Genomic DNA, 27,675 nt, shown 5'->3' with positions numbered 1-27,675 from the left:
GTTGTGGAAGCGATTGTGTTGACACCCTCTGAATATCCTAGGTTACAGATTAATAAAACCACTTATTGAATGTTATTCAGTCGCCTGTAAATATATTCTTGGTAGATTGTATCCAAGCCGTGTCCTCACTCGTACCGACAGCAGCTGTAGAGACCTGCGGAGAAAACAGAAACGAAAGGTAAATTATACAATACTTTTAACACTTACCTGATACTTATTTCAAGAACTAACCTTAAAAGTTACTAAACTAGAGTATTACAAGAAGGAAATTAATTGGCGTCACGAACAGGATTCACAACCCAAATCGGGGAAGACTATAAAAAAAAAAAAAAAACACCAATTATGTCCAAGGCACCAGCTAAATCAGCAGGAGCTTCAAACGGAGATCAAAGTAGAGAAACCACCACCGAAACTCCTAGTATGACCACCATAAACCCTATCACCCTACCCTATTATTTCGGGGCCCCCTGGCTTCCCACCTATCATGGGGACCGACACCAGGCTGAAGGGAATACCCTTACGGAATTCAAGAACAAGATGAAGTCAATGTTTCGTCTTTACCCATTAAATGAACAACAGAAAGTTGAGATCCTTATTGGACAACTGAAAGGTTCGGCACATCGAGAGGTACTTTCATGGCCCAATGAAGAAAGGAAAAACATTGAACAAATCCTACAAAGACTTGCAACTACGTTCGAACTTCAAACCATTTCTGAATTAAAGATGAAATTTTATGCAAGGAAACAGCGGATGGGGGAAACGTTAAGGGATTATGCCCTTAGTCTACAAGAGGCCTTGAAGGCCATCAGAACAGTGGATGAAAGTGAAATTGAAAATGGAGATGAGGCTTTGGTCGCTCAGTTAATCGAGGGGGCTAGTAGAGAGAGCGTAAAGGCTCAATTAAGACTATTAAGAATGCAGAAGCCAGAACAGTCATTTTTGGATTTTAAAGAGGCTGCAATTAAGGTGGTGGGAAAAGAACCCAGCCACGACATTGAATTCCCAGAAATGCCCGGTTATCAGGAAAGATTGATAGCAAATGAAGAAGGTCATGGCACTACAGTTCGGAGTAAGCGAGCAGTAGACACCATCGGTCAAAGTTTACAGGCTCCCGCAGTGGATCCAATACGAGCACTGAAAAATCAGATGGAGGAGCTAGCAGTAGGAATGGCGGAGATGTGCAAAGAAGTACAGAACTTGTCTAGACAACACGGAACCCGCTCCAATGACCACAGATGGCCGCGGGAACGTAGAAGAGTTAGAAATGATTGGTGGACCCCACCACAGGCCGGTGGAAGAAGGAGCACAGATCAGTTCGACCCCCAAGGCCGCCCAATTTGTCGACGATGTCTACAACCCGGTCATATAGAACGAAATTGCGAGCAGGGGGAGGAGGCTTTAAACTCCAATGCCCCGAGGTTGGGGACCGAGCCTCGGGGGGAGATGCCGCAATAGGCTCGAGGTCTGAGGAGTGGTGGTCTCAATATGTGGGACAATGCCCCCATATTCCTATTTCTATTAATGGAGTGGAAATTATGGCTATGGTTGACACTGGGTCACAGATTACCACCATTCAGCATTCAACATTCGTTCAGCATTGGGGAAAACAACAAATGGTAATGCCCCCTCCTTCCTGGTTACAACTCATCGCTAGTAACGGATCCAGTATCTCCTGCGTAGGATATTGGGAAGCCAATGTCCAAATCGGAGATAAGAAAATGCCTCGTCAAGGGTGTCTGATTACACATACAAGTGACCCCCATGCCATCCCTATGATTCTAGGCATGAATATTCTACGAAATTGCCCGGAAGAACTAATGGCGATACTGAAACGGGTGTTGGATGAAAGACCGGTAAATGAGCGATCCATTCTACAAAAAACTATTAAGACGTTACAGAGTCAACAAGCTTTTGTACATTGTGATGGCTCGGTAGGAAAAGTAAAAATTACCGACAGCAAGCCCATCAAGTTACTTCCCAATACAGAAGTGATCGTTTGGGGCAAGGCTCCCGGTGGACCAGGAGGAAGGAGTTATGAAGCCATGGTGGAACCATGTGAGAAGAATGAGGAGGATGGTATTGTAGTGGCGCACTGTTTAGTACATAGCCAAAATGGAAGGGTTCCAGTGCGAATACTAAACCCACATAACCATATAGTGAGGTTATCCCGCCAAAGACCCATTGCTAACTTAACATGGATTACCTTTCAAGATATAATCCATGCTCAAACAAAAGTTTCATCACCAATGGAAGACGTTAGCAAAGAGGAAGGAGAGAGATCAACAGAATGGTGGCAAGAAATCCACATTGGAGATGAAAATACTCCGACAGAACACAAAGAAGGAGCTTTACAAGTAGTAAAGGAAAATTTCCCGACATTCAGTCAAGGTCCATTAGATTTCGGGACAGTAACTACTGTGAAGCATCGCATTATAACGGGAAATGCGATATCTATTAGGGAGAAACATCGTCCGTTAGCGCCGGCCCTTTACCAACCAGTTCGAAAAATGTTGGAAGAAATGAAAGCGACCGGAGTAATACAGGAAAGTCACAGCCCCTGGGCTGCACCAATGGTGCTAGTCAAAAAGAAGAACGGGCAGTTGCGGTTCTGTGTGGATTACAGAAAATTGAACCAAGTCACCCATCGGGATGCGTACCCACTCCCTAGAATTGAAGAGTCGTTGGCCGCTTTGAAGTCCGCTAAGTATTTTTCCACTCTCGATCTAACCAGTGGTTACTGGCAAATATTGATGGACCCTGAAGATCAAGAAAAGACAGCATTCACTACCCCTATGGGATTACATGAGTTTAGACGAATGCCCTTTGGACTGTGTAATGCTCCCGCCACTTTCCAAAGAATGATGGAACATTGTCTGGGTCATCGAAATTTTGAGATGATCTTACTGTACCTGGACGATATAATAATTTTTTCTAAGTCATATTCAGAACATCTGCAACATCTAAACGAAATTTTACAGCAACTAGCCCGATATGGACTGAAAGTGAATCCCGCTAAATGCCATTTACTAAAACCCCAAGTCAACTACTTAGGCCATCTGGTTAGTGCTGATGGAATAGCTCCGGATCCAGAAAAAATTAGAGTAGTACAAGAATGGCCGGCACCACAGACTGTCAAAGACGTACGAAAATTTTTAGGCTTTGTGGGGTACTATAGACGTTTTGTGAAAATTTTTTTCGAAAATAGCCGCTCCACTTCACGAACTGCTACGGGATGTGCCGCAGGGAACTCAAAGTCGACGACTGCCAATTGTTTGGACTCCCCGACAACAGACAGCGTTTGAATATCTTAGACGAGTTTTAACACAAGCACCCCTCTTGGCATATCCAGATTACAGTAAACCCTTTATTTTACAAACTGATGCGAGTCAACAAGGACTTGGTGCCGTATTGGCGCAATTACAAGACGGCAAAGAGAAAGTGATTGCCTATGCCAGCCGAGGTCTACGGAAAACTGAACGTAACGACACTAATTATAGTGCGTTCAAGTTAGAATTTCTAGCGTTGGTCTGGGCTATTACAGAAAAATTTCGGGATTACCTTGCGGCCACGCCGTTTGTGGCATACACCGATTGCAATCCCCTAGCACATTTGGCTACTGCTAAGATGGGAGCCCTAGAACAGCGGTGGTGTGCTCGCCTATCAAATTATCAGTTTACCATCCAATATCGGCCAGGACACTACAATAACAATGCGGATGCACTGTCACGACTCCATGAAAAAGGGGAGATGGAAGTGGAAGACCAATGGGAGTCCGTAGAATTGCCCCCCTTCCAAAACAACCGACCATCAGTAATCCAACATAACTGTATCTCCAAACAGCAGAGAAAGGAAGTTGAAAGCCCTATAACCGAAAAAGAATGGAGCCACTGGCAAGGGTGGCAAGAAGAGTACCCACCTTTCAGGCAATTAAAGAAACTAATACAACAAAAGAAAAGTCTATCAAGGTCCGAAAGACAGGCAGCTCCACCCGAAGTGGTGAAATTATGGAGACAAAGAGATCGGTTGGAGGTTCGACATAAGGTTCTAGTCCGGAAAAGTATTAACCCAAAAACTCACCTAGACAACATTCAAATATTAGTTCCATCAACCAAAATATCTATTTTGTTAGAGGCATATCATGATCGATCAGGACATTTCGGTAACAAGAAGACTGAGGCAAACTTGAGACAACGATTCTATTGGATCGGGTTAAGACCAACGGTAGAGGAATGGTGCAAAAATTGTTCAGAATGCAATCTCAGAAGAATACCTCTAGCTACCGAAAAAGCTCCGCTACATCCGATCATCAGCCATCAACCATTAGAATTGGTTACGATTGATCACCTAAAACTCGAAAAGAGCCGGTTGGGATACGAATATGCTATTATGATCGTAGACCATTACACTAAATTTGCAGTAGCATTACCAGTAAAAGATCTGACTGCAAAAACAACAGCGGAAATATTTTGGAGAGCCTTTGTACGGCCCTATGGGTTTCCCGATAAGATCTTGACTGATCAAGGACCGGCTTTTATGTCCAAATTGTTTCAGGAATTGTGTCTCTTGTATAAGTGTAAAAAACTAAAAACGACGGCATATCACCCACAATGCAACGGACTTTGTGAGAGAACAAATCAAATGCTCATTCAAATGTTACGGGCCCTTCCTGCACGGCAACGACATGACTGGCCCCTACTATTAACTGAGTTGATGTTTATCTACAATAATACAGTACATAGCTCTACAGGCTTTACGCCATACTATCTACTGTTTGGAAGACAAGGAAAGTTACCAGTGGATGTCCAGTTAGAGGTCGAAATTGTTACTGAGCCATTTCTGGAGACCAACTGGGTGGCGGAACACCAACGTCGCATGAAAGTCGTACACGAACTGGTAGCGCAACAAAGGGAAATAGTCCAAGGACGACAAGAGAAGAATTACAACCTAAAAGCACATGCCGAACCTTTACCCATTGGCTGTAGAGTACTCAAACGGAAGAATCAGCGACAAAGCAAATTAGACTTCCAATGGGAACCTATTCCATATCGAGTAGTGGAGGTGCCAAATCCCGAAATTTCAGTATACCGTATCATACGAGAAGACGGAACTCAGTCGAAACTAGTTCATAGAGATCAACTAAAATTGTGTCTCAGAGGCCCAGAAACCGAGGATGAGATCGCCTCCTATCCGGAGAGAAATTCGATTGAACAAATTCCGAGCACAGAATCCTACACGGATGTCATGATGAACGTATGTTGGCCCACTTGGGGATTATTCTTGGCTCCAGCCACTTCAGAGATAACAGAAATTGCAGAAGAAGAAAATACTAACTCTGAAATTCCGGAAACCCCTTTAGTGAGGCGTTCTGAAAGGAGTACTAGAGGAAAGTTACCCCTTAGATATCAATTTTAAAGCATCTTAGTTAAGTTACGTTGGCCAGAAGTTAAATGTTACATTAAGGTTAAGGATAGAAAATGTAAATGTGAAAATACAATGCTTTTAATAGAAATATAGACATAAAGTGCAAATTGGTAGTGAAATGATTGATTACGAATTCAGTGGGGATAAATGTACTAGCACCTACACCCAGGTTACAGATGCGTAAGGATACGCATCCAATTGCCGGGGAGGTATGTGATACCCGAGACTGGGGGACTTCATTTAACCCATTAAGAAGGGTAACAATGGACAATAGAAATAATTACACAGAGCTGCCTTCCCCTTAGTACTGTTTATTAGTATAAGTTGGGGGGGAATGGAAGCGTTGGGACCCTGGAGGCGTCAGTGCATAGCAGGACAGAACTCACGCGCGGCTGGCAGGAGAGACCTCACGCGCGGCTGGCGGGACAGATACGGGGACTCTGGAGAAGAGCTTAAGAAGAGGAGAAGGAGAGCTCGAGGCGGCGGTTGGTGTCGTCGTCGCTGAGAGGAGACGGAGTGAGAACGTCACGGCAGGACTCAGAGGGACAAGGCGGCTATCGAGGCACGGATATCGAGGCCAGAGTTCAGCAAGGGACTTACCGGAGTAGCGGCAGATAGTGATAGCCTGGACGGCCAAACAACCCTGCAGGTCATCGGCCAGTGCGACGTCAGGACCGAAGGAGAAGGAAGGAGGCGGCGGCTTCCCCTGCGTGACGGGAGCGGGGACGGCCCGGTGAGACGCGACCAGTCAGAGCAAAGTAGACAGGCGGGGAGACCTAACAGTACCTCCCTTGGCAACCAAGTGTGTTTCACCTGTCAACGAAGGTATTTAACCAATGTACTGTTGCACCGCATCGCAAAACAAACAGGGGGCCACCAGGGCAGCTTAGGACAGCTTCAGTCAGATAGAGAGCCTGTCAGAAAGCCTCTCCTACATCTGAGCCAGAAATACTAAGGTACAGCAGCACTGTTTGACTAATCCCTTACCAGGACTAGCTATCGTATCAACACAGTTAGCCGCCCCTAAAGATACTTTAGAAGCAAGACTGTACAGTAGTCCACCACCTTACTCAGCCGTCACGCGGAACCCTTACAGGATCGTTATCCTAATTGCTAAACCCAGCATAATCTGTGTAAGTCCAGTCCCAGAAGAGGCTCGCCAAATTTAACAGATTAAGAACTGGTTATGTAAGGTAGTTTATTTAGTTACCAACTACCACGGCGAGGTACCCTCAACCCGATCTGATTCTCCCCATATAGACAGCGGATGAGCAACTGACCTTATTCAGGAATAGATAACGGAAAGCTAACACTGGAGTTGGAGTACTAGTACTTGATAGACGCCCCTACAGCGAAAATAACCTTATAACGGATATTTTAAGGAGTACTGATCCTCTCCCAGTTAGAGTCACATAAAAAGAGGAAAGACCTACTAACAGGAATATCTTAATTCATTAATACCTATTACTATAACACCTTGTATGTGCACCAACGTACGAATCTTCAGCTGAACCAAAGGACTGATGAAAAGGGGTTGTACCTACGACTTAAGGGATTTCTGTATACTGTAATTGCCTCAGGGTAGATACTGTTTTTATAGTTAACATTATATGGTATTACATGTACTTGTCAGAAGTTGCTACAAGGTATAATATACTAACCAATATTTATGTTGTGGAAGCGATTGTGTTGACACCCTCTGAATATCCTAGGTTACAGATTAATAAAACCACTTATTGAATGTTATTCAGTCGCCTGTAAATATATTCTTGGTAGATTGTATCCAAGCCGTGTCCTCACTCGTACCGACAGCAGCTGTAGAGACCTGCGGAGAAAACAGAAACGAAAGGTAAATTATACAATACTTTTAACACTTACCTGATACTTATTTCAAGAACTAACCTTAAAAGTTACTAAACTAGAGTATTACACATAAGCATGCCCTTTTCCCCGCAGCTTACCCGCAGCAGCCTTTCCCCCCCACACACAGCCAGGACAGGCTGCGGTTACGCAGCATTCATACCCATCAGCACCCCAGGCGGGGTGAGGGCAGCAGCCACAGCGCATCCCCCCCCCCCGGGTGGGAGCCCACAATTTACAAGGTGCAAATTACTGGCCCCCTCTGCGCACCTTCCCCCCGGTACCAGCATACAGGATACATTATTTATTAATTTATTTTCATTTAATTTAATTTCTTTTATTGTATTTGGTTCTCTTCGCCGTTTACAATTTTTCTGTCATGTTACGTTATAATGCTGTACTTTCCCCTTCACTTACTGTATATACTGCAGACGATCAGACTACAGGTCACATTCTCCTTCCGGCTTAGCTTTAGAGGGGCCCACGTGAAACTTTGCAAACTAATGATTCCGTGGGAAGCACACAGAGGGACCACCAAGATAAGTATTATGCATTTACAATCTATGGGGTACATTTACTAACATTCGTAATTCCCGAAAATAGGTCAAAGTTCAATCACGAATGACATCGACAGTGTAAAACTGCAACTTTTTGAATTTATTACGATGGATTTACTAAGCTGTCGTATTCGTGTTTTTCTTTTCTTCCGATGTCGATGTCATTCGTTTTTTTTTACCTAATTTTACGGCAGTGATTAGCAAAACACTGCCGTTTTTTTTTACAATCAATCTCGGCCGGATCTGTGTGATCCGTGCTGGGGTTCTTTTATTTTTTTATTTTTAATTAAACAATGTAAAATCCCCAAAAAAAATGCGTGGGGTCCCCCCTCCTAAGCATAACCAGCCTCGGGCTCTTTGAGCCGATCCTGGTTGCAGAAATATGGGGAAAAAAATGACAGGGGTTCCCCCATATTTAAGCAACCAGCATCGGGCTCTGCGCCTGGTCCTGGTCCCAAAAATACGGGGGACAAAAAGAGTAGGGGTCCCCCGTATTTTTAAAACCAGCACCGGGCTCCACTAGCTGGACAGATAATGCCACAGCCGGGGGTCACTTTTATACAGCGCCCTGCGGCCGTGGCATCAAAAATCCAACTAGTCACCCCTGGCCGGGGTACCCTGGGGGAGTGGGAACCCCTTTGTCACGATCCGGGTATCTGGACGCCATTACTTACCCTTCAGATGCCTCCTAAGGCGGGCTCAGCGTTCCAGGACCAGATTCCGCTGTTCCTGAGTTTCCACATGCAGAGTGTCAGAGTGGTGTTTTCATCAGCCGCGGCCTCCGCTGTGCCCGCGTGGTTAAATGTGCATCTATCAGCCTGGCGTCTCCTGTCTCCGGTGGCCGGCGCCGCCATTACTGTTTCCCAGACCACATGGATTACAAACCAAACTTCCCTCCAAGTGTCTGCATGGGCGCAGCCATCTTGGATTCTGTCATCTGATCATTTCCACCAATCTGCTGTTTGTATTGTTGATTTGCATAATTGCCTAGCCAACCCCTTCCTTGCTGCAGGTATAAGTAAGCTGTGCCTGAGCAAGGAAGACGTCAGTGCTTTGGTTGTCAAACCTAGTTCCTGTTTGTCTCTCTTCTATGATTGTCTTCCAGGTTCCAGCTCCTGTCTCAAGACTTCCACCATAGAGACCCGCACCAGCATTCCACCTGCGGTGTAGCCTGACTCTCCAATCCATTGTGGATTCATCTGTTTCCAGCTACAACACTACCTGCTTCCAGCCTCAGCTTCCAGCAGAATACAGCTTCCCTTAAAGGGCCGGTGTCCTTTCTACACTTTACCACTCTCCACCGGAATTATTATTTCTCCGCTCTCAAGTTCTACATTTCAGTTCACATTTCATCGCTCCCAAAGTTCATTTATTATTTAACTGGTTCCAGCCAGTATCCACTCCGTGCTAACAACAGTCTGGTTCCAGCCAGTATCCACAGCAGCTGTTTTACCTTCAGCAACCCAGCTCTTCCTGGAACACCAGCTGGTACAATCCTGGGTTATCTCCATTGCTACAGCCGGGCCTGGTAAGGACTTTCCATCTAGAAGATCATAAGAACTATCTCACACTACCAGTGCCCTGTGGCTCCTGCCATGCTGTAGTACTCAGGAACTGTATTTATTCTTTGCTGACTTTTACGTTTTCCTTTATTGCTGCTGTGATGCGGAGTTGTCATAATAAACATCATTGACTTTTATCTAAGTTGTCGTGGTCACGCCTTCGGGCAGTTATTATTCATGTTACTTACATGTCCAGGGGTCTGATACAACCTCCCAGGTTCCGGTACATCTCAGCCCCTACAACTGAGGCTGCCTCCCGTCAGCTCAGGCCCTCAGTTGTGACAGTAAGCACTGACCTAATGAATCCAGCCGGAGACCAGGATCAAGCGGCCAGGCCGATGCAAGAACTGGCAGCCCGACTAGAACATCAGGAGGCTGCACAGGGCCACATCATCCGCTGTCTCCAGGATCTCTCTACTCGGCTGGATGGGATTCAGACCACTCTCCGTGGATCAGGCGCGTCTGGTGCGTCAACCACAGTGACTCCAGCTATAACCCCACCCACCTTACCCATTCCTGCTCCACGTCTTCATCTTCCAACGCCAGCAAAATTTGACGGATCTCCAAGATTCTGCAGGGGATTTCTCAACCAGTGTGAGATTCAGTTTGAGCTACAACCTGGCAATTTCCCCAGTGACCGTACAAAAATTGCCTACATTATTTCTCTTCTCAGTGGCTCAGCCCTCGATTGGGCATCACCGTTATGGGAGAGGTCCGACACCCTGCTATCTTCTTACACTGCATTCGTGTCAACATTCAGGCGCATCTTCGACGAGCCAGGCCGGGTAACTTCAGCTTCGTCTGAGATTCTCCGTTTACGCCAGGGATCACGTACTGTAGGACAATATCTTATACAGTTCCAGATCCTGGCATCCGAACTGGCATGGAACGACGAGGCCCTGTATGCTGCATTCTGGCATGGTTTATCCGAGCGTATTAAAGATGAGTTAGCTACCAGAGACTTACCCTCCAAGTTAGATGAGTTAATCTCACTTTGTACGAAAGTTGACTTACGTTTCAGAGAGAGAGCAACTGAGCGTGGAAGATCATCTGCTCCAAAATCTTCTGCTCCTCCTCCTCGCCAACTGTCACCAACTAAAGATGAACCCATGCAAATTGGCCGTTCCCGTTTAACTCCTGCTGAGCGCCGAAGACGTCTCTCCGAGTTTCTCTGTTTGTACTGTGCAGCTCCGTCTCACACCATTAATGCCTGTCCCAAACGTCCGGGAAACTCCAAATCCTAGCTCGCCAAGGAGAGGGCCGGCTAGGAGTAATGATCTCCTCTCCATCTCCTCAAGATTGTAACCTCCCAGTCTCGCTTCAAGTTGCTCAACGTTATCAGAACGTCATTGCCCTCCTGGATTCCGGAGCAGCTGGGAACTTTATTACCGAAGCCTATGTTAAACGGTGGTCCCTACCCACCGAGAGACTTCCTTCGTCCTTTTCCTTAACTGCTGTGGATGGCAGTAAAATTTTTGATACAGTTATTTCTCTAAGGACTCTACCAGTTCGTCTGAGAGTGGGAGTTCTTCATTCCGAACTTATTTCACTTTTAGTGATTCCAAGAGCCACACATCCTGTGGTCCTGGGCCTTCCATGGCTCCGTCTTCACAATCCTACAATTGATTGGACGACTACGCAAATCCTGGCATGGGGTTCCTCCTGTACTAAGACATGTTTGTTTAAAGTGTTGCCTGTCTGTTCCTCCTCCCCCAGGTCGTCTGATGTTCCACCTCCTCCATATCAAGATTTCACGGATGTGTTCAGTAAAGCTTCTGCTGATATCCTTCCCCCTCATAGAGAATGGGACTGCCCGATTGATCTCGTTCCAGGGAAGGTTCCACCTCGAGGCCGAACTTATCCGTTGTCTCTCCCCGAGACGCATTCTATGGAGGAATACATAAAAGAGAACCTAGCAAAGGGGTTCATTCGACCTTCTTCTTCTCCAGCCGGCGCAGGCTTCTTTTTTGTAAAGAAGAAAGATGGTGGTCTGCGGCCGTGCATCGACTACAGAGGTTTGAACGACATTACCATCAAGAACCGCTATCCTTTACCCCTGATTACTGAGCTCTTTGACAGAGTTAGCGGAGCTACCATCTTTACAAAGCTGGACCTGAGAGGTGCATACAATCTCATCCGGATCCGTGAGGGTGACGAGTGGAAGACCGCATTTAACACCCGTGACGGACATTATGAGTACCTCGTCATGCCCTTCGGATTGAGCAATGCTCCAGCTGTCTTCCAGCATTTCGTCAATGAGATCTTCAGAGACATTCTATACCGTCATGTCGTGGTCTATCTAGATGATATCCTCATTTTTGCCAACAATTTAGAGGAACATCGTTTTTGGGTAAAGGAGGTTCTGTCCCGTCTCCGTGTCAATCATCTCTACTGCAAATTAGAGAAATGCGTCTTTGAAGTCAAGTCCATTCCGTTTCTAGGGTACATTGTGTCCGGTTCCGGACTAGAGATGGATCCTGAGAAACTACAAGCAATCCAGAATTGGCCAGTACCCTTAACCCTCAAAGGGGTCCAGAGGTTCTTAGGGTTCGCCAATTATTACCGAAAGTTTATACGAGACTTTTCCACCATTGTGGCGCCTATTACTGCTTTCACCAAGAAGGGTGCTAACCCGTCCAAGTGGTCTGAAGAAGCCATGCAAGCTTTTCATCTTTTAAAACAGAGGTTCATCTCTGCACCTGTCCTGAAACAGCCTGACGTCGACTCTCCTTTCATCTTAGAGGTGGATGCCTCCTCCGTTGGAGTAGGAGCGGTGTTATCTCAGAGGGCTAAAGATGGTCATTTACATCCTTGCAGTTTCTTCTCACGGAAGTTCTCCCCAGCGGAGCGCAACTATGCCATTGGCGACCAGGAGTTGCTAGCCATCAAGCTCGCTCTAGAGGAGTGGAGATATCTGTTGGAGGGAGCTTCTCATTCAATCACCATCCTTACAGACCACAAGAACCTTCTATATCTAAAAGGCGCACAATGTCTCAACCCTCGTCAGGCCAGATGGGCACTTTTCTTTTCCAGGTTCGACTTTAAACTCCAGTTCTGTCCGGGCTCTCAGAATCGCAAGGCCGATGCCCTTTCCCGCTCATGGGAGCAAGAAAATGAGTCAGAGTCTTCAGACAAGCATCCTATTATAAATCCGTTGGCATTCTCCACGGTAGGGATGGACTCTACGCCCCCATCAGGGAAAAGTTTTGTGAAGCCGACACTAAGGAAGAAGCTCATGCATTGGGCCCATGCTTCCCGTTTTGCCGGACATACAGGTATCCAAAAAACCCTGGAGTTTATCTCTAGGTCCTATTGGTGGCCAACTCTGAAAAAGGACGTTTTGGAGTTTATTGCATCTTGCCCAAAGTGTGCTCAACATAAAGTATCCCGCCAGTCGCCTGCGGGGCAACTGGTTCCACTATCTGTTCCCCGTCGACCATGGACCCATTTGTCGATGGATTTTATTACAGATTTGCCCATGTGCAACAAGTTCAATACCATCTGGGTGGTAGTTGACCGGTTCACCAAGATGGCACACTTCATTCCTCTCACCGGTCTTCCGTCAGCTTCCAAGTTGGCTCAAGTATTCATACAAGAGATCTTCCGACTCCACGGTCTTCCAGAAGAAATTATCTCAGATCGAGGAGTTCAATTCACAGCCAAATTCTGGCGAAGTTTATGTCAAGTCCTCCAAGTCAAGTTAAAGTTTTCCACGGCTTACCATCCTCAGACCAATGGTCAAACTGAGAGGGTGAATCAGGACTTGGAGGCCTTCCTCCGCATCTATGTGTCCTCCTCTCAAGATGACTGGGTTCAATTACTTCCCTGGGCCGAGTTCTGTCATAACAACCAGTATCATTCTTCATCTTCTTCAACACCATTCTTCACTAACTTTGGATTCCACCCTAAAGTCCCTGAGTTCCAACCGCTTCCAGCAACTTCTGTTCCCGCAGTGGATATCACCTTGCATCAGTTTGCCAATATCTGGAAGAGCGTACGATCAGCTCTGCTCAAGGCATCGTTCAGGTACAAGAAGTTTGCGGATAAGAAGCGTCGAGCAGTTCCTGCTCTCAAGGTGGGTGATCGGGTATGGTTATCCACGAAGAATTTGAGGTTAAGAGTTCCCAGTATGAAGTTTGCACCTCGCTACATCGGTCCTTTTAAAATTGATCAAGTCATCAATCCTGTTGCTTACAGACTCCAGTTACCTCCCTTCTTAAAAATACCCAGGACATTCCATGTTTCCCTATTGAAACCACTAATCTTGAATCGGTTTCATTCCTCACTTCCACCAACTCCGAAAGTCCAAACTCAACGAGGCGTTGAGTATGAAGTGGCCAAGATCCTGGACTCACGTCACCGTTACGGTCAACTTCAGTATCTCATTGACTGGAAGGGCTATGGTCCTGAAGAACGCTCTTGGACCAATGCCTCTGACGTCCATGCTCCTGCCTTGGTCCGAAATTTCCACGCAAAGTTTCCTTTAAAGCCTAAGAAGTGTCCTGGGGCCACTCCTAAAGGGGGGGGTGCTGTCACGATCCGGGTATCTGGACGCCATTACTTACCCTTCAGATGCCTCCTAAGGCGGGCTCAGCGTTCCAGGACCAGATTCCGCTGTTCCTGAGTTTCCACATGCAGAGTGTCAGAGTGGTGTTTTCATCAGCCGCGGCCTCCGCTGTGCCCGCGTGGTTAAATGTGCATCTATCAGCCTGGCGTCTCCTGTCTCCGGTGGCCGGCGCCGCCATTACTGTTTCCCAGACCACATGGATTACAAACCAAACTTCCCTCCAAGTGTCTGCATGGGCGCAGCCATCTTGGATTCTGTCATCTGATCATTTCCACCAATCTGCTGTTTGTATTGTTGATTTGCATAATTGCCTAGCCAACCCCTTCCTTGCTGCAGGTATAAGTAAGCTGTGCCTGAGCAAGGAAGACGTCAGTGCTTTGGTTGTCAAACCTAGTTCCTGTTTGTCTCTCTTCTATGATTGTCTTCCAGGTTCCAGCTCCTGTCTCAAGACTTCCACCATAGAGACCCGCACCAGCATTCCACCTGCGGTGTAGCCTGACTCTCCAATCCATTGTGGATTCATCTGTTTCCAGCTACAACACTACCTGCTTCCAGCCTCAGCTTCCAGCAGAATACAGCTTCCCTTAAAGGGCCGGTGTCCTTTCTACACTTTACCACTCTCCACCGGAATTATTATTTCTCCGCTCTCAAGTTCTACATTTCAGTTCACATTTCATCGCTCCCAAAGTTCATTTATTATTTAACTGGTTCCAGCCAGTATCCACTCCGTGCTAACAACAGTCTGGTTCCAGCCAGTATCCACAGCAGCTGTTTTACCTTCAGCAACCCAGCTCTTCCTGGAACACCAGCTGGTACAATCCTGGGTTATCTCCATTGCTACAGCCGGGCCTGGTAAGGACTTTCCATCTAGAAGATCATAAGAACTATCTCACACTACCAGTGCCCTGTGGCTCCTGCCATGCTGTAGTACTCAGGAACTGTATTTATTCTTTGCTGACTTTTACGTTTTCCTTTATTGCTGCTGTGATGCGGAGTTGTCATAATAAACATCATTGACTTTTATCTAAGTTGTCGTGGTCACGCCTTCGGGCAGTTATTATTCATGTTACTTACATGTCCAGGGGTCTGATACAACCTCCCAGGTTCCGGTACATCTCAGCCCCTACAACTGAGGCTGCCTCCCGTCAGCTCAGGCCCTCAGTTGTGACACCCTTCAATCAAGGGGTCCCCCCCCCCCAGCCACCCAAGGGCCAGGGGTGAAGCCCGAGGCTGTCCCCCCCCATCCAATGGGCTGCGGATGGGAGGGCTGATAGCCTTTGTTGTAAAATAAAAGATATTGTTTTTAGTAGCAGTACTACAAGTCCCAGCAAGCCTCCCCCGCATGCTGGTACTTGGAGAACCACAAGTACCAGCATGCGGCGGAAAAACGGGCCCGCTGGTACCTGTAGTACTACCACTAAAAAAATACCAAAAAAAACACAAGACACACACACCGTGAAAGTATAATTTTATTACATACATACACACATACATACATACTTACCTTATGTTCCCACGCAGGTCGGTCCTCTTCTCCAGTAGAATCCAAGGGGTACCTGTTGAATAAATTCTACTCACGAGATCCAGGGGTCCAGGCTCCTCGGCAAATCCAGGGATAATCCACGTACTTGAATAAAACAAAAAAACGGTTGCCCGACCACGAACTGAAAGGTGACCCATGTTTGCACATGGGTCACCTTCCCACGAATGCCAGAAACCCACTTTGCCTTCTGGCTAAGTGGGTTTCTTCAGCCAATCAGGGAGTGCCACGTTGTAGCACTCTCCTGATCAGCTGTGTGCTGCTGTCCTCACTGACAGGCGGCACACGGCAGTGTTACAATGTAGCGCCTATGCGCTACATTGTAACCAATGATGGGAACTTTCTGCTCAGCGGTGACGTCACTTTAGGTCAACCGCAGGGCAGAAAGTTCCCATCATTGGTTACAATGTAGCGCATAGGCGCTACATTGTAACACTGCCGTGTGCCGCCTGTCAGTGAGGACAGGAGCACACAGCTGATCAGGAGAGTGCTACAACGTGGCACTCCCTGATTGGCTGAAGAAACCCACTTAGCCAGAAGGCAAAGTGGGTTTCTGGCATTCGTGGGAAGGTGACCCATGTGCAAACATGGGTCACCTTTCAGTTCGTGGTCGGGCAACCGTTTTTTTGTTTTATTCAAGTACGTGGATTATCCCTGGATTTGCCGAGGAGCCTGGACCCCTGGATCTCGTGAGTAGAATTTATTCAACAGGTACCCCTTGGATTCTACTGGAGAAGAGGACCGACCTGCGTGGGAACATAAGGTAAGTATGTATGTATGTGTGTATGTATGTAATAAAATTATACTTTCACGGTGTGTGTGTCTTGTGTTTTTTTTGGTATTTTTTTAGTGGTAGTACTACAGGTACCAGCGGGCCCGTTTTTCCGCCGCATGCTGGTACTTGTGGTTCTCCAAGTACCAGCATGCGGGGGAGGCTTGCTGGGACTTGTAGTACTGCTACTAAAAACAATATCTTTTATTTTACAACAAAGGCTATCAGCCCTCCCATCCGCAGCCCATTGGATGGGGGGGGACAGCCTCGGGCTTCACCCCTGGCCCTTGGGTGGCTGGGGGGGGGGACCCCTTGATTGAAGGGGTTCCCACTCCCCCAGGGTACCCCGGCCAGGGGTGACTAGTTGGATTTTTGATGCCACGGCCGCAGGGCGCTGTATAAAAGTGACCCCCGGCTGTGGCATTATCTGTCCAGCTAGTGGAGCCCGGTGCTGGTTTTAAAAATACGGGGGACCCCTACTCTTTTTGTCCCCCGTATTTTTGGGACCAGGACCAGGCGCAGAGCCCGATGCTGGTTGCTTAAATATGGGGGAACCCCTGTCATTTTTTTCACCATATTTCTGCAACCAGGATCGGCTCAAAGAGCCCGAGGCTGGTTATGCTTAGGAGGGGGGACCCCACGCAATTTTTTAAAAAAAAATAAGCACTTTCCCACCCCTTCCCACTGATATACATGCACGGATCTCATGGATCCGTGCATGCCTATCCAATCACGAATTAAAAAAAAAGTTCTGTTTTTTTTTAGCACTTTTTTACGAGTTGAAATTTTTCACGGCAGTGTTTGTTCTTTTTTGGCTTTGCACTTCTTAGTAAATGACCGAGATTCATACTTAAACAGCCGCGTTTTGACCGATGGTGTATTCATTCGTAATTTTTTACCTGAACTTGCAAAAAATTACGAATGCCCTCATCACTGCCGTGATTAGTGTTTAGTAAATGACCGAGATTAACCGAGATGACACTTTGAAGAAAAAACGGCATCTCGGTCAAAATCGGGAGCTTAGTAAATATACCCCTATGTGTCTTGCCTCTGCAATCATTCATCACTCCATCATTGCCCGTTTCTTATGTTCCTTTCACTCTATCCTTTGCTTGCTTCAATTTCCCCCTAGCGACTAAGGGACAGATCATACAACCCCCTCCTCAGTGTTTTCTGATAACGGGCACAATAAGTGAAAAGTCCGGCACGGTCCAATGGTATAGTTGTGACGTTATTGCAGAACTTTACTATATGCTCTCCAGTAACCTGCAAATAAAATATATGTGGAAGCCTAAGATAATCACTCCAGCCTTGGAGTTTGTTTAAAAGACAAACACATGGGAAGCAGGTCATATAATAGCAGGACAGGACAATCAGCTGCTGCAGGGAGAGCAAACCCCACATCTAAGCAGCCCTCCCCTTCCCTGTTGCTTCCCTCATAAAATCTCTGCTCTCACAGTAATACACTAGCTTCCCCCCTTCTTAATTACTGATAGCATGTCCAGCAGACGCTCCCTGGCTGGGGGTTATCTCCCCTCCTCCAACAATGTTGGTGGTTCCCTTTCATCTTCTCCCCTGCACATAACCCCTCCCAGCAGTGTAACCAGTGTACTGTATACGGGGAGGGGGGGAATAAAAATAAATAAATAAAATAAAAGGCCATGGGGAGCTGGGTAGAGTTACAGGATTGTGGGTGTTATTGCAGCGCATAGTGTGTAATAGTGTCATAGTAGACAGCATAACATGCCTCAGTGGTTACATTGCTGAGTCAGTATTAAATTACAGCGTACAAGGTATGATAGGGTTATAGTATGCATTTGATGCAGACCAAGGTATATATTGCAGGGGTAGAATAGGTACTAGTAATATAATATCCAATATAATACAAAGCAGTGATGGCATTGCGGCGTGGGTATATTACAGTGTATGGGACATACTAGTTATACAGCGTAATGATTACTGGAGGCATTGCTGCAGGAGCATATTTCAGCATTATAGGTATACTAGCGGGCTAATATAAAGTATAATACCAGATTGATGGCCGGGGATATATCGCAGATTATAGAGGGGAATACCGATAAATTATTCAATATCTGGCAGAACAGTCATCACATTGCTGTGACCATGTATTATTGCAATCGTAGTAGGTATATAACGAACAGTATAATACAGATCAGTGTTTTCAGTGCTGGCCGAAAAATAGGCTGCAGTCTAGGAGGTATGTTAGCAATATGTATTAATAAAGGAGCATGGTGACAGTGACGCACCATAACTTTCATATTAGCCATTTTTTTCTGTATTACCCGTGGCCTTAGCAGGATTATTATTGTATTGCATTTAGTGGGAAGGCGTCACAAGCGATTTGCAATGCCTTGCACAGTGCATACATTAGAAAAATGCTGGGTACACAGAGCATAACGATGCAGTAACAAAAGCTAAAAAAGAATACAGTTAACAATAAGCACCACGATTCGCATAGCACGGTACAGCCCAGCAATACACAGTACAACTTCCACTGTGCTAAACGCATGGTTTAATCCCCTGGCATTGCATTATGCTGTATATAGTTATACTGATAATAACCGCTTAGAACAAATTAACTTGTTCTATAACCTTAGGGTCATACAAAATGTAGGCCTGGGAGGCAAAGCAAGTAGCGATAGCGCTCACAGTATAAAAACCATCAAAGCTGCTTTAGGGAATGTGCAATATTATGTTCACTTAGGTAGCATAACAGCATAGACGCACCATTTATGGTGCAATGGTTAGCATTACGGCCTCACAGCACTGAGGTCATGGGTTCAATCCCAGTTCTTAATTCATATTACAGTTACTAGCTATGTCTTTAAGCGCCGAATAAGTTTGTTCTATAACCAGACTGTCATACAAAATGCAAGGCAAAGCAAGTAGCGGTAGCGATCACAGTAAAAAACCATCAAAGCTACTTTAGTGAACGTGCAATATGAGGGTCACTTATGGTATCATAATAAGGTAGACAGGACAGAAGGAGAAGGAAAACTAAAGGTCCAGGCGCAAAGCGAGGTATTTAAGGGCTGAATAGTACCTTGTCTCTGCATAAAGTAGGGGTCAAGGCTGCATGTGCCTTAGCGGTATACGGGATAACGTAGGACAACTATAGTCTGGCGCAAGGCGTGAATGACAATTCAGCGTAAACGCACCAGTTATGGAGCAATGGTTAGCATTACGGCCTCACAGCGCTAAGATCAGGGGTTCAATTACAGTAAGAGCATTATTTGTGGAGTTTGTATGCTCTCTCGGGTGTCGTAATTAATATGACAGTTGCTAGGTATAGATCATAGTGCGCTATATGGTGAGTATACTTAACCGGATTGAACCATACCATAAATACATAGTGTAACATCTCTTTACCGATATGCCGTGAGTAACGGTTTCGGATAAGGGGGGGTTAACCCATTGGGGAATAGGGAAGGATACTCCAGTGGGAGACTCAAAATGGTATTAGCAAGCCAACGTTATATGCATTTAAAATTAGTTTTAAATGAAGACAACTTCTCTGGTTCGCAAGGTTGCAGGTAACTCAAAGTTGCAGGGGTCGACAGCAGGCCAGAAATATGCCAGGAATGCCCGCGGTTGTCCAGGCAATCGACAGGCGCCTGGGAATTAACAATGTTATGAGTTTGGGAAAAAGCCCAAGCATGTTCTGGTAGGCGCTGAGCAATATATATATATATGGTCAAGTGCAAGTAAATTAATCTTCACGAATGAAAACCAGTCAGAGCAGCAGCCCTGTCCCAGGATGAGAGGGTATGGCTCGCAGTAAGGGTATGAGCATGGCTGCAGGGCACCGTAGGTAGCTGCGGCCAGGCAATGATCCAGAGGATACTTAAAAAGCGTTCGTATAAGCACCTACACAGCGCAAAATAACATTGATTTTCTACTTCACAGGGTAATCTCTATCAGCAGATTTCCACTTGACATCCAAGATCCTCATGGAGCTAAAGAGTTTGTCAGGATTGCCCAAGGAGGAGTCAGGAAAGCTTTTCGGCAACAGGCTGGGAGTTTTTAAGTACCAGGGATAAAAAGTCAATTAAACAGTCCCACACTGGGGCGGAATTGCAAGAGAGATTATGCGCAGGGAGCCTACATTCACCCGAGTCTCATTGCGACACCTTTACTGGTGAAGTAAGCTCCCTGAGTGTCTTTTGGGAAACCCAAGGCATTATGCTGCCCGCCGATTTGGGGTAATGAAGGACTTTCCAATTTTGCCCTCAAAGAGGTTTTGTGGTTTTCACCTTCATATGGGTCACCCAAAAGCACTGTCCATGCTAGGCCACACGGGCGCGGTTGGCAGGTCACTCCGATAGCTAGCGGGCAGCAGGCATAGGGCAGCTGGTAAACATCTGGGCAGGCATGGGAGACAGAAGCAGTGGCCCCTAGGGGCCCTCAGTTTATCAAGCAGTCCTCCTCAGTGCAATAGGATTGTTTTAATTTTGGAGAAACTTAGTGGGCAAAAGGCTCTATTTGCCTTAGTCTGAAGGAGACGGGCAGCAGGGGTAATAGATGGTCGCAGCGGGTGGCGGGCCTTGGTTCTAGGAACCAGGCTTTGGCGGCAAGCAGTGCTCCTCGGCGGTCTGTAGTAGCGCAACATCGGTTGGCCGGCACTTCCCCCAGATACTCGGCGAGTTTGTCGTGGCCTCAAGGGCCGACACGGTCGTCATCTTAAGGGTGGACCGGTGCTATTCCAATGGTGGGAAGTGGTACCGCTCAGCTAAGTTGCGCAAGGGCGGGACTTCGGTTCCGCCCCATTGTTTAATTGAGTAGAAACTTAATATTGAGACTGGAGCCGGGGGTACGCACTGCTTTCTCGCCACCCACTTATAGAGTACCAATTCTAATTCGATCAATAAATTTGGCTGTGACCTTTTAAATCGCAATTCAGTTGTCCGAGTGATTATTGGGGGAAAAGGTGGTAGGTGGTAAGGGACAAGTGTATGAATAAAACCAATGGACGGCTTAAAGAATTCAAGGGCCAAATAGGCCTGAAGAATAAATAAGCGTCCTGGTTTTTTAAGGAAGGAAGCCTAGGGCTGGGAATTGGGAAAGGGGGGAGGGGAGGGGGAAGGGGAGTGTAGGTCAGAGAGATAACAGAGCACATCCTACAGGGAAATGGGGAGGAGAGTTACCTGGGAGGTACAAAAGGTCAGGAAAGGCAGGCAGGCTTCCTCTTTCACTCTGGACAAGGATCTAAGAAGGCACCCACCCTCCCGCCCAGGTGGTATGGCATTTTTTGGCACGAATCGTAATATTCACCTGATAAGGCATAGCAGTATTGCCACGTAGGCAGGGCAAAGTTGGATAACTGGAATGTAGAAAAAAATGTCTTTTCGGTGAAGGCACCGTCGGGATGTAGAATTTTTTTTATTTTCGGTGGAGGCACCGTCAGGCCATTTCGAAGTGTAATTATCAACTGACAAGACATGGCAGTATTGGCACGTAAGCAGTGCAAAAGTTGGATAACTGGAATGTAGAATTTTTTTATTTTCGGTGGAGGCACCGTCAGGATGTAGAATTTTTTTATTTTCGGTGGAGGCACCGTTAGGATGTAGAAATTTTTTATTTTCGGTGGAGACACCGTCAGGATGTAAACATTTTTTATTTTCGGTGGAGGCACCGTCAGGCCATTTGAAAGTGTAGTTATCAACTGACAAGACATGGCAGTATTGGCACGTAAGCAGTGCAAAAGTTGGATAACTGGAATGTTTGAATGTTTTATTTTTGATGGAGGCACCGTCAGGCCATTTCGAGGTGTAATTATCACCTGACAAGAGAGGTCCAGCAGGCGCGGCAAGCAGTGCTCCTCGGCGGTCTGTAGTAGCGCATCATCGGTTGGCCGGCACTTCCCCCAGATACTCGGCGAGTTTGTCGTGGCCTCAAGGGCCGACACGGTCGTCATCTTAAGGGTGGACCGGTGCTATGCCAATGGTGGGAAGTGGTACCGCTCAGCTAAGTTGCGCAAGGGCGGGACTTCGGTTCCGCCCTATTGTTTAATTGAGTAGAAACTTAATATTGAGACTGGAGCCGGGGGCACGCACTGCTTTCTCGCCACCCACTTATAGAGTACCAATTCTAATTCGATCAATAAATTTGGCTGTGACCTTTTAAATCGCAATTCAGTTGTCCGAGTGATTATTGGGGGAAAAGGTGGTAGGTGGTAAGGGACAAGTGTATGAATAAAACCAATGGACGGCTTAAAGAATTCAAGGGCCAAATAGGCCTGAAGAATAAATAAGCGTTCTGGTTTTTTAAGGAAGGAAGCCTAGGGCTGGGAATTGGGAAAGGGGGGAGGGGAGGGGGAAGGGGAGTGTAGGTCAGAGAGATAACAGAGCACATCCTACAGGGAAATGGGGAGGAGAGTTACCTGGGAGGTACAAAAGGTCAGGAAAGGCAGGCAGGCTTCCTCTTTCACTCTGGACAAGGATCTAAGAAGGCACCCACCCTCCCGCCCAGGTGGTATGGCATTTTTTGGCACGAAGCGTAATATTCACCTGATAAGGCATAGCAGTATTGCCACGTAGGCAGGGCAAAGTTGGATAACTGGAATGTAGAAAAAAATGTCTTTTCGGTGAAGGCACCGTCGGGATGTAGAAATTTTTTTATTTTCGGTGGAGGCACCGTCAGGCCATTTCGAAGTGTAATTATCAACTGACAAGACATGGCAGTATTGGCACGTAAGCAGTGCAAAAGTTGGATAACTGGAATGTAGAATTTTTTTATTTTCGGTGGAGGCACCGTCAGGATGTAGAATTTTTTTATTTTCGGTGGAGGCACCGTTAGGATGTAGAAATTTTTTATTTTCGGTGGAGACACCGTCAGGATGTAAACATTTTTTATTTTCGGTGGAGGCACCGTCAGGCCATTTGAAAGTGTAGTTATCAACTGACAAGACATGGCAGTATTGGCACGTAAGCAGTGCAAAAGTTGGATAACTGGAATGTTTGAATGTTTTATTTTTGATGGAGGCACCGTCAGGCCATTTCGAGGTGTAATTATCACCTGACAAGAGAGGTCCAGCAGGCGCGGCAAGCAGTGCTCCTCGGCGGTCTGTAGTAGCGCATCATCGGTTGGCCGGCACTTCCCCCAGATACTCGGCGAGTTTGTCGTGGCCTCAAGGGCCGACACGGTCGTCATCTTAAGGGTGGACCGGTGCTATGCCAATGGTGGGAAGTGGTACCGCTCAGCTAAGTTGCGCAAGGGCGGGACTTCGGTTCCGCCCTATTGTTTAATTGAGTAGAAACTTAATATTGAGACTGGAGCCGGGGGCACGCACTGCTTTCTCGCCACCCACTTATAGAGTACCAATTCTAATTCGATCAATAAATTTGGCTGTGACCTTTTAAATCGCAATTCAGTTGTCCGAGTGATTATTGGGGGAAAAGGTGGTAGGTGGTAAGGGGCAAGTGTATGAATAAAACCAATGGACGGCTTATGAAATATTGATATGCCTAAGGAAATAAGTGCTATTATTTCACTTGTAACTGAGGGGCAGGTAATATGTCCATGCATGTGGATAATATCTGTGGTCTCATGATATTGGGGGTAATTCTGAGTTTATCGCAGCAGCAAGTTTGTTAGCAATTGGGCAAAACCATGTGCACTGCAGGGGGGCAGATATAAAATGTGCAGAGAGAGTTACATTTGGGTGAGTTATTTTGTTTCTGTGCAGGGTAAATACTGGCTGCTTTATTTTTACATGGCAATTTAGATTTCAGTTTGAATACACCCCACCCAAATCTAACTCTCTCTGCACATGTTATATCTGTCCCCCCCTGCATTGCACATGGTTTTGCCCAACTGCTAACAAATATGCTGCTGCGATCAACTCAGAATTAGGCCCATTGTCTTATGCCACTGAGGCAACTCACTGGGCCCCAAAGCTGCAACAAATAAATGATTATGATCAGCCATTAACAGATCAAATTTTGCTTTGTTGTGGAAGAACAATTAATTGCAGCCACCTGTCCTGGCTAAGCATAGAGACTTTAAGGTGTCATTAGGAAAATTGCCTTTGGCATCTCTACTTCATGTGCATGTCTCATTCTAGACAACAGCACTTGATTAATCCTGCATTTTTCTTTAATCTGCATCATGTCTGCTCTAAGTGTTTACTGGGAAATGTGGTACAAACAGATCTGGATGATGTTTGTCTGTTACTAATGTGATCTGCTTCTAAATTTAACACAGGGGCAAAATAAGCAAATCAGGATTCATTACAGTAAATAATGATTTACTTGTACCATGATTTGTTAAAACGTTATTGCAAAACATCAATGGAGGCAGTAGGTAATTCATATTTTTCTGGACAACATGTTGATTGTTAATGTTATAAAATAAATATTAAACAGACACCACATTTATACATTAATATTCAACCGAACAACAATTTTTTGTCAAAAGATTCTCTTGGATATAAAACTACAGGAGCAATTAAACAGGAGGACTCACATGATAATTTTTGTCACTTCAGTTCTAATAAACTGTCATTCTATGTCATTTCAGTTCTGTTAAACTATAATTCTATGTCATTATAGTTCTAATAAACTGTAGTTATATGTCTTGTGTGCTACAATTACAAGGAAATCAGGATTAAGATTGTTGCATACAAAGGATTTGACCATACAAAAATTGACAAAAAAGTTTTAAGATTCCAAATTCTGATCTGAATTTTAGGTTACAGTATGTGCAACTTTACAGATATATTGGGTAATTTTTTTTGTTGGCAGATGCCTACAATATGGTAGTTGCGAAGCAGATGTGAGCAAGAAGGTTAGTCCACTTGTTGAGTCCAAGTTAGAGTAGGTTTTATTGAATATAAAATGATACACATGATAAAAGACAAACAGCAGTCAAAATTATAAGGTATCAAACTGTCTTGGGTTAAGTACTGTACAGCTGTGCAGCACTGTGGCACTCCAATAACACATTGTAAGACTTGTGCACATGCAGATACTTTTATAAAGGCATGTAAACAAGTCGTGCATCTGGAGTCTAGACAGTCTTACCTTTTAAGTTTGATGAGTAATATTTACTCAGACATGTTATGATCTTTGTACAGATGAGTCATGTATAATTACCCATTTAACTACATATTAACATCTCGCTTTGAGATGTCTCGCTGTGAGTTCTAAGTATTTTAAACTTTCTTGAAATCTACCTGTAAAACATAATAAAAGCATCAGGTAATAATAATAACAAACATAATTAAAGATCACATTTCAGATCATATTTGTCACAAAATGCAGTCAGAGCTTGTGATGCAAGTCCCTTAGTGAGTATAGCAACAATATTTTTCTCACTCATAACTTAACTCATGGTAATTAACTTATTTTGATGACCTACATGTTCTCTACTAAAATTATGTTTGATAGAGAGGTGCTTTGATATGCCATGGTGCTTTGCACTAATAGATAAGTCTATAACACCTTTATTGTCATAGGATATTAAAAATAAGATTTTAAACCTACCGGTAAATCTATTTCTCCTAGTCCGTAGAGGATGCTGGGGACTCCGTAAGGACCATGGGGTATAAACGGGCTCCGCAGGAGATAGGGCACCTAAAAAGAACTTTGACTATGGGTGTGCACTGGCTCCTCCCTCTATGCCACTCCTCCAGACCTCAGTTAGAGAACTGTGCCCAGAGGAGATGGACAATACAAGGCAGGATTAAGCAATCCAAGGGCAAGATTCATACCAGCCCACACCAATCATACCATGTAACCTTGAACATACATAACCAGTTAACAGTATGAACAAACGACAGTAACAGTCAACTGTAACATAACCCTTATGTAAGCAACAACTATATACAAGTCTTGCAGAGTTTCCGCACTGGGACGGGCGCCCAGCATCCTCTACGGACTAGGAGATGCTGGGGACTCCGTAAGGACCATGGGGTTTATACCAAAGCATCCAATCGGGCGGTAGAGTGCGGATGACTCTGTAGCACCGACTGAGCAAACGCTAGGTCCTCATCAGCCAGGGTATCAAACTTGTAGAATTTAGCAAAAGTGTTTGATCCCGACCACGTCGCCGCTCGGCAAAGTTGTAAAGCCGAGACGCCTCGGGCAGCCGCCCAAGAAGAGCCCACCTACCTAGTGGAATGGGCCTTAACAGAATTTGGTACCGGCAATCCAGCCGTAGAGTGAGCCTGCTGAATCGTATTACAGATCCAGCGAGCAATAGTCTGCTTTGAAGCAGGAGCGCCAATCTTATTGGCCGCATACAGGACAAACAGAGCCTCTGTTTTCCTAATTTTAGCCGTCCTGGCTACATAAATTTTTAAGGCCCTGACTACGTCCAGGGATCTGGAATCCTACAGGTCACCAGTAGCCACAGGCACCACAATAGGTTGATTCATATGGAACGACGAAACCACTTTAGGCAAAAATTGCGGACGTGTCCTCAATTCAGCTCGATCCACATGAAAAATCAAGTAGGGGCTCTTGTGAGATAGAGCCGCCAATTCTGACACTCGCCTTGCTGATGCTAAGGCCAACAACATTACCACCTTCCAGGTTAGAAATTTAAATTCAACCTTGTTAAGCGGTTCAAACCAGTGTGATTTTAGGAACTGCAACACCACGTTCAGGTCCCATGGTGCCACTGCAGGCACAAAAGGGGGCTGGATGTGCAGCCCTCCCATTACAAACGTCTGGACTTCTGGAAGAGAAGCCAATTCCTTCTGAAAGAAAATCGAGAGGGCCGAAATCTGCACCTTAACCGAGCCTAATTTCAGGCCCATATCCACTCCTGTCTGTAGGAAGTGGAGAAGACGACCCAAATGAAAATCTTCCGTAGGTGCATTCTTGGTCTCACACCAAGACACATACTTTCGCCAGATACGGTGATAATGTTTTATCGTCACCTCCTTCCTAGCCTTTATTAAAGTAGGGATGACCTCTTCCGGAATCCTCTTTTTTGCTAGGATTCGGCGTTCAACCGCCATGCCGTCAAACGTAACCGCGGTAAGTCTTGAAATACACAGGGCCCCTGCTGCAACAGGTCTTCCCTCAGGGGAAAAGGCCAGGGGTCTCCTGTGAGCATCTCTTGTAGATCCGAGTACCAAGCCCTTCGAGGCCAGTCTGGGACCACGAGTATCGTCTGTACTCTTCTTCGTCTTATGATCCTCAACACTTTCGTGATGAGAGGAAGAGGAGGGAACACGTAGACCGACTCGAACACCCACGGTGTTACCAGTGCGTCTACTGCTACTGCCTGTGGGTCACGAGACCTGGCGCAATACCTCCGAAGTTTTTTGTTGAGGTGTGACGCCATCATGTCAATTTGAGGAGTTCCCCAAAGACGTGTTACGTCTGCAAAGACTTCTTGATGAAGTCCCCACTCTCCTGGATGGAGAT

The 27,675-nt window shown here is 45.8% G+C and overlaps 1 long non-coding RNA gene across 1 annotated transcript; it reads right to left on the bottom strand.

Annotated features, from left to right (window-relative positions):
- Positions 1-25,443, bottom strand: LOC135051139 (uncharacterized). The gene is made up of 3 exons (XR_010242062.1): positions 25,393-25,443; positions 7,083-7,246; positions 1-154 (listed from the first exon to the last, which is right to left on the bottom strand). It is a non-coding gene; the product is annotated as an uncharacterized LOC135051139 (long non-coding RNA).
- Between the last annotated feature and the right edge of the window lie 2,232 nt (positions 25,444-27,675).

The sequence above is a fragment of the Pseudophryne corroboree genome, chromosome 2, assembly GCF_028390025.1.
Source record: "Pseudophryne corroboree isolate aPseCor3 chromosome 2, aPseCor3.hap2, whole genome shotgun sequence".
Lineage (NCBI taxonomy): Eukaryota > Metazoa > Chordata > Amphibia > Anura > Myobatrachidae > Pseudophryne > Pseudophryne corroboree.
Note: the sequence above shows the minus strand (reverse complement) of the source record. Positions and strands in the feature narration are given on the sequence as shown.